At 45.8% G+C, this 8,461-nt stretch overlaps 1 protein-coding gene across 2 annotated transcripts in view; it reads left to right on the top strand.

Moving 5' to 3' along the window:
* The first annotated feature begins 501 nt into the window (after window positions 1-501).
* Window positions 502-8,461, top strand: part of robo1 (roundabout, axon guidance receptor, homolog 1 (Drosophila)) — a 238,715-nt gene continuing 230,755 nt past the window's right edge. Inside the window, exon 1 of one of the 2 annotated variants that reach the window (XM_030397402.1) lies at window positions 502-1,145. The gene's annotated coding sequence lies outside the window, so the exon portion shown is untranslated. Of the gene's footprint in view, window positions 1,146-1,169; window positions 1,266-8,461 lie in introns of those variants that run through there. The other variant, XM_030397410.1, reaches the window with a different exon arrangement.

Raw genomic sequence — 8,461 nt, 5'->3', positions numbered from 1 at the left:
ATGCTTTAGAGGGGAAGCGTGTTCGGATTTTACGCACAGGTTAGCGACATTACCGCCCTTTAGCCACACCGCACCACGTGAGTCTGAATTTACGCACCAACATTTTGGAGACGGGCCGCAGCCATCACAGCGCGGTGACCGTTCAGATGTTGTGTTTAAGGGATGTTGTTATCCTGGTGATTGGAGAAATGTTCACTATAGTCCACAAGTTTGAAGTTCCAAAAAAGGGGGGATGAGGAGGCTGATATTTTGCTCTCAGGTGACACACTCATCAGATCCTGTGCTGGTGGGAGAGTTCACATTGATCCACATCCTGAGACAAAGCAGCGAGGTGAGGCTGCGCTGACTGCCAGGCCGCCAGACTGAACTGTATCCACAGAAGCTGTTCTTTAGAAGGAGCTTTATAACCCGCCTGATTATTCAAGTGCGCAGCCTCTCCAGCTCAGCTCCGCGTTTCCCTGCACTTCATGATGAATCACTTATTGATCCAGAACTTTGTTCTCATAGCTTCAAATGAAAGATTCACCTCAGCCAGTCTGAGGTTCGTGCAGGCTGCAGAAAGACAGATTTAGAGGTGAGAGATTAGAAGAGCCAGTTTTTCTTAAAATAATGCCTTAGATGAATGTGACTTTCACATGTTGGTGTTTGGGATTTAGTATTAGAGGATTAAGCAGATTTCTCGGTGTTGTCATATGTACAGCAGTCATTCTGAGAGGCTGTCTGCTCACAGACAGGCTGACAGGCAGCGGCGGTAATAGCTGTCATTAGTTGAGCGCAGCGCAGCTTTAGGACCCGGGGAGGCTGACGCGGCTGCTCCCTGCAGGAGAAGCATGGACACATTTGTATGCGCCGGCTCTCCACCGCTGCACTAACTGCACTGTCCACAACGACACGGGATATTGTTTTTCCACCCAGAAGGATACGCTTCGTAAGGGGACATTGATTTGGTTCCAGCTTCCAATGCTTTGTTTCTAGAAAAGAAGGGATAAACCAGCGCCTGCCACTAGTTTTAGGCTGAACATTTCCACGGTTTTCGTTCCCCTCAACGTGCGCAGCCAATAAAAGTTTTCGGGACTCGCCGGTATGGATGACTTCTGCTTATAAGGGACAAACACGTGCAGCAGCCCTCGCGTCGTTCCGGAGAGGTGAGTTGGACGTTTGACTTGTGCGCGCAAAGACTGCTGCAAGTGCTGCGAGAAGAGCGGCAGTTTGTTGGAAAGATGGTGCGCGTTGCTCTTTCTGCCGGTGTGAAGAGCAGCTGTGCGGTGAGTGTGTGTGTGTGATTCATACAGGCTCGGCTGCGGTCGCTCTGGCTGTAGGTACAGCTTCATACGCACCGGCTCAGACTCACCAGCTCACATCAGGCTATGCGTAAAGAGCCGGAGCGAACGACTTCACAGTGCGCAAAAAAAACAACCTAAAACCTTATCTCTGATCTGTGAGAGTGCACGTCACGTCTCTCTGTGCTGTAATTCACAGCTAGCGGCTGTTGTGTTGTGATTTGACAGGTGTGTCTGTCACCTGTCAGAGCAGCCTGTTGACGGGCTGACTGACAGGACGCCCGGGCCGCTCTGGCGGAGCTGTCCTCCTGTCTGTGGTGCTGAAAGTTTCCCAACTGGCCACATGGCTTGTCGCATCACAGAGAGAAAAAAAAAAAAAAAGAAAAGAAAGGAACTGGAGAGGAATGAGGCGCACGCAGTTGTGCTTCTGAACATAATTCTGATTTAAAGGCTGTCAGGATATTTATCTGCCATCCTGCGGGGAGTGTGAATGATCCGTGTAAGTCAGCCGGCTCTCCTGCCGCACTGGAAGCAGGATCTCAGCAGGGATGGCAGCGGACAGTGAGGGACAATGAGTCAGTACAGTTTGAGGGAACACAGGAGGAATTCAAAGAGCTCCAGCTCCTTCAGTGAAAAGCCACGAAAAGGCTTCTTCTCCCTTAAATGTCTTTCTAACGGTGACATTTTAGATACCAGTGGTTATTTATGGGGTTAAGCATTACTGTATTCAAGTTTATGTAACAGTGTGGCAGTGAGACACTCTGCACGTCTGTGTGTTGTATTATCTATAACTTCCCCCTCCAAAGACAGCAGGAATGCTAGCGTATTTTACATGTGCTGTCAGAAATACCTCAGGTTTTCAGGGTGCAGTGTGTTTGTCCCCGTCACCCGCTGTGAGGAGCCTCCTCTTCAGGATTGTCACTAATCCGCACCTCTCTGAGATTCAGAACATGGCTGTGAGGATTTCTGTGGACAGGTGGAGTGCTGCTGCTGCTGCTGCTGATGCTGCTGCTGTGGCATCGCTTCATATTTTCCTCTCCCTGCTCTGCTCATGCTCCACACTGTGATGTAGTCAGCACTGTGTGATAACGTGTGAGTCTTTTCCGGCCTGTGGCAGCCACTGTGGTACTTTCCAGATTGATTCACTTTCGCAGGAGCACCATAGAGTCTTTTTTTTATTTTTTTTTTTTTATCTTTCTTGCTCTCTCTGCTTCACTTGTAGTGATGGAAGAGATGATGGTGGTGGTGGTGGTGGTGGTGGAGGAGGAGGAGGAGGAGGAGGGAGGCTGGGTGGATTTTCCAATGAATACCTTGCTTTCACTTCATGTTCACTTTTATCAGCCGCCGTTTCTGCCTGTTTTGTGTGGAAAACTTTTGCTTCGCCTCACGTTCGTGACTTTTTCATGTGAAATCATAAATTCAGAAATCAGATCGTCCTGATGCAGAGTCTGCTGGAAGTGATTTAGTCGGGCTCTTTCTGCTGTTTTACCATAAATCCATTAAGTTATCAATTATTCTTTTGTGTTTGTTTTTCCATTTATTTCACTACAATAAGAAAAAATGCTTGAAGAACAAAATTTGGCTTCTTCGGTGCGGTCTTATCTTTTTCTTTTCACCGCACATCTGGTCGACACGTCAGCACGTTATCATATTCTTTGTCGTGGCCACATCCTGGATGTGACATATCATCACACAGGATCAAGATGGCGCTAATTAAGTCCAAACAACGGAGATCAGATACAATACAGGAATGAATGGGAAATTAGGGGCATATTCACGCAGCATAATGGCAGAAATGAAAATCACTTTATTTGCAGCTTACTCTTGCCTTTTGTCTGTGGGACGGGTGACTTTGCCCGCCGTGAACCGCTGGTCACACATGTCTGGTTGCCTGGCTAAATCTTCTCTAATCCAGAGAGGCAGACCAGATCTGCCTTCATGGCAAATTTGGGGCTTATGGGCACACTTGGAATTTTGTGTGTGGCAGCCAAAGCAGAACATTAATAGATTTCATCTAACAGGATTAGTGATATTTGGAAATAAGACAGGAGGCAGAAAATGAATAAGACATTAATACCCAGTGAGCAAAACCAACAACACTAACTAACGCGCGAGTAAAGATTCTTTGAAAGGCACACAGACGTTCTTTCATAAATCCCCCCGGAGCTGCATTGCAGATTGTGTTTGCAGTCACATGTCCTGTTTGTAAAGAGACTCACTCTCAATTATTCACTGACGGAGGAGATTGAAAGGGAACATGAAAGCCGCACTCAAAATATTATCTCACGCAGAAAACAAGCAGCACAATAATAACAAGCCTTTGTTGGTTGAAGATGATGGTGGAAGTCACCACCGCTCTCCTTCATCTTCCTTCCACCCTCAAGATGTTTGAGCGCCCCGAGGCTCCCCGCCGATTGATTTCTGTTTTATTGTTTTTATTTTTCATCGCAACGCCATTCCCGACTGAAATCGTTGTCCTGCAAGGCTGCTTGATTGAAAAGCTCCAGTTCCCCGTCGTCTCCGGCTCATCCCCATCCCCACAGAGCCCCGAGGCTGTGGGTCCGACAACAGGGGGGGATCCTGTTCCTTCTGACACCCGACCTCACACGCAAAAGGTCGAGCGCTGCTAGCTGTCGGCAGGCCTCATCATTCCCTCATGACACGGCCATTATGGTGCCCTCTGGATGGCATGTCAGTCACCCATGGTGGCAAGTCAATTAGTCGTGTCAGGAGGGAGTTGGGGCGCGTCGGCTGGCAGGATTTTCGACATTCATCCGTGGGTGGGTGGGGGGGGGGCACACTGGAGGCAGATTACAATCTCTAATTACTTTTCATATACTTACCGTATGCCATAAGGCAGTGATAACCAGCTTTGGATTTTCATTCTAATTCAACTATTATTCCTCATGCAAACAATTGAATTGTTGTTGTCTTTTATGTCAATTTGTCGTGCTGCAGTGAGGACTAGAGCTGCGATGACTCCTCAAGCAAAAAGGGCAAACATATTGCTGGTTCGGTGTCTTTTGGTGTTGGACTGATTTGGACTGGTCACCTTGAGCTCTGGGAAACTATGATGAGCAATTTTTATTTAACATTTAATTTGAGGCAGTTTGTCCCCTCAGTCTTTCCTTAAGGCTGCAGTCGCACACTAGCTCACCGTTATAGTCGCTGCTGTTTCCCACTGTCGCTCTGACAGCAACTGCCAACATCGTCGACACACAACCCTGTGGCCATTTCAAGAGTGTCTTCTTTTTCCTCACCGTGTGTCTGCACAGTAGCTTGCCTGTGTCCTTCCTAACTGGGGGGATTTAATGAGAAAGTAGTAAACGGGACTTGGAGACGTAACACTGCACTGAGCGGCGATAAACTTCTTTTCAATTTCACTCCCACATGTCACAAACAACAAAAACTCCTGCCTTCTGGCAACTCTGAGGTGACCTACCACTTAATTGTGTTCTCTGGAGTGGGGGCTTTTTAAATCAAGACGTTCCGATGATCAGGGCCCAGTAGTCATTGGCGTCGTTCATCGGCCCAACCGTAGCGATAGAGTCCCTTTATGGTACGTTAGAGAAAAAAACCCAGAAACAAACAATTTTATAGAGCCGGGTGCGCGGGATGAATCGAGCAGATGATAATGGGCAGATGACACAGCAGTGAATATAACCACTGCAGCCCCACTAAGGACATGAGACGAACAATATGATGTGAATTAAGTATGAATTTCTCGCCAACAACAACAGCAGCAGCAGCAGGGCAGGGAGAAGAGGATGATCACTGTAGAGTCGAGGAGGGAGAGGGAAAATGAGACAGAGGAGATGCTGATCAAAGGCGTGGATTAAGATATCTTCGGTTGCCTCTCAAGGAGATTCAGTGTTGTGTAAATCAAACAGACAATCTGCAGCACCACATGGAGATTAATGCCGTTAAGTACCTGGAAGATTGCTCTACGGAAATCATCATAAGATGCTCTGCATGTGCGGATGTGTGTGTGTGCAGACACTTTTTGACTGTAGATCTCAGTCTATAAGGAGAGTGACACTGCTGTGGTTTTATCAAGGAGAGCTACTGCTGTCAGATATTCCTGTTTGCTGGGTCAGTTTTGGTTTTGTATTTTACTGTGTATGAACATGCTGTCACGGCAGAGGAACTTGTCCTGTCCCCAAATCTGTAATGGCATGGCGATGTACAGCTCCATAAAGTGTGAAATGGAAGAGATAGAAAATGTGGCTGCGACCGTATGATTTGTCTCAGGATAACTGTGCATTTACTGCTCCGCAACTCACAGTAACACAACCCATACAGAGTATGATCTTGATCAGTAGGCACTAAGGTGCTCAGTCTCACGCCTAACTGTAACAAATATTTATCCAAAAAAACGGGAGCCAGTCCTTTGCTGCTTGCCACTTAGCATTAAAGGAAATGTATTGGGTGTAAGCCTTTGTGATAGACTGCTGTCCAATCCAGGGGCTTGTGTTGTACACCTGCAGTAAGCTGCTTCATGCCCCTGCATGGGGCGATAAGCTCGTGGCCTGTGAGCAGCCTGAGCATGAACAAGGCTTATTTATACTGAAAGGCTCGCAGACAAATATAAATGCTCAGAGAGCCATTTTGTCGATGCGAAAAGCCATCATTGTTCATTGTCAAGCTCAAGATGCTCGACAGCACATAGGAGATTTTTGGCTTCAGGTGAAGTCAAAATAATATTAAAGAAGACATATTAGGCTCATTTACAGGTTCATCATTTTATTTTGGGTTACTACTAGAACAGATTTACATTCTTTAATGCTCAAAAAAACCACACCAGTCTTCTCATACTGTCCAGTGCTGCAGCACCGTATTCCTCCTCTGTCTGAAATGCTCTGTTCTAGCTCCTGTCTCTTTAAGACGCCTCCTCCTGAACAGTCTGGTCCGATTTGTCGGCTCACACATGCCTGAGCTCACAACAACAACAGAGCAGCTCTACTAAATCAATTACTTGCCGTATCTGCATCAATGAAGAAGATAAGTCAGCACTAGCGAGACAACCTTTACTTTCTAAAATGTGAGGCCACTGACATATATAAAGATTGTCACTTACCTTAGATATCACACTGATGCAAGAGTTTGTGCAACGGGTGGTGGAGCCATGGTATTGAGGTCCTGTCCGTACATACATACCTAACTCGCTACGTCACTGATGTCTTGTGTTGTTAAAAGTCGAAAGAAAAACTTCTTGTGTTAACGTTTGTAGACTTTACATACATTATGATGACTCCTGGCAATGCCGGCCTATTACCAAAGATGAGTTTAAATGTGCTTAATGTCCCTAAAACTTTAACGTGCACACCCTAAAATAGCATATCTAGATATCACAATCTGTGCCGCATTAAGTTTAACATTCATGCGCTGCTTGGTCTGATATATTGAAAGTATTTTTGTCTATCATGCTGCGATGATACTGTTACATTACAGTCTGGGCATCACCTACATCAGTAGGTAGGCACCCACACTTCCCAGCGTTTGGCGGGATATCTGTGGTCTGTTATTTTGTGTTTCTCCTGCTGTAAGGTGCTGCATAATTTAGCAGGTTTTAAAGTCATGAAACAGCTTGGATCTCAGCGGGAGGCACTGAGCTGTACTTGAGGTGTTTTTCATTCCCGAGGTCTTTTAAAGTCTCTTTTTGATTTAGGACTGTCCTGCACTTGGACGCAGTTTGAAATGTGGGAATAAAGCAGCAGAGAGCTACTGAGGACCAAGTTTCTCTTAGCAAAGAAGCGTCCTCCACTTTATTCTTTTTCCCTTGGCCTCCTCCTCCAGCTCTACCTTCTACCTTTCGAGTTCTTCTGATATCACAGATCACTAGCTAACTGGGGATTTGCTCAATATGATAGTCCCTCGATCTCCTGTTTTGACGCGTGCCCCATATTACTTGCAACATGCATAATATCTAGAGCAATGTGCAGCACAGTGACAGAACCGCATACGTAATCCATCAAGACCACAAAACCACACGGCAAGGTCACTTCTGCAGTCTGCCCATGTTAGCTCGGATTCAGGACGTGGGCTGTTATTTGCATGCTCTTGTTTGTCTCAGTCAGTATCTTTAAACATAGTGGCAAAGTTGTGCATGCTCAGCAGCGGCGCAATGTTTGATGTCAATACCCAATTCCAAAAGCACACAGTCGGCGGGTTTGTGTTGTCTGTCTGTGGCTCAGATCTTCGCACCGCTCTAAATTTGTAACAAAGTCAAATGTACTGTGTGTGGCTGCACATTCATTAGTATGATGTAAAATCCACTTGCACAGGGATGTGAATAGTGCTGGGCAATATATCAATAGGATGTCGTTATCATGATTTGATCTTTTTGGATATCTTGATATAGCATAAGTCTTTTTTTTTATAAGATTTTATAGGTTGCAATACAGTGAAGTGATTACTATGTAATTTTCTGAACTTACCAGACTGTTAGACTTGTTGTAATACCTGCCTTTAGCCACTGTGTCATAATTCCACATTACTGATGATTATTTATCAGGAATGTCATTGTGTTAAAGGTGCAATATGTAAGAACTGTCCACCTGTCAAGTTAATGGAGGAGGCGTATTACCAAAGTAACCGCTAACTGCTGCTAGCTGTAGCTAGTTAGCTCAGTTAGCCATGAGGAGTTAGCAGTCCAGACTGGGAGCTTGCGGACCAGGGGAGTGTTGGTGTTTACACAGATAGCACAGGAGTGTTGGACTAGGACCAGGGCTAGCTGGCTAGCTGGAGTTACTTCTGTAACACGTCAAAACATCACAGCTGTTACTTTTGCAAATTCTTAATTTTCGAAAGTTTTTCCAACTAAAATGTGAAAGTAGTCATCCGTAAGACATTGTCACATTATTACTATTACTGTATTGACATGGTCACACAGTCCTTGCATCTGTGTGCTCTTGAGAAGATTTCAAAACGTTGAGTATCACTATATAGCCTAAAAATATTCTGCCTCTGTGGAGCGTCTGCAGTTTGGGGGATCAGTTGTAACCCATCTCATCATCTTGTCCACACTCCAGGACGAGACAAAGACAGCGGACGCCCCATTTGAGACAGCGGGGAACAAAGGATGAAACGCGCAGCGTTGCATTGAGCCCGGCAGATAAAAAGATACATGGACTAATCTGTGTAATAGATATAGTGAATGCGCTCTCTCCTCGTCCACTCAA

The sequence above is a fragment of the Sparus aurata genome, chromosome 2, assembly GCF_900880675.1.
Source record: "Sparus aurata chromosome 2, fSpaAur1.1, whole genome shotgun sequence".
In the NCBI taxonomy this organism is placed as follows: Eukaryota; Metazoa; Chordata; class Actinopteri; order Spariformes; family Sparidae; genus Sparus; species Sparus aurata.
This window is presented reverse-complemented; position numbering and strand designations above follow the sequence as displayed.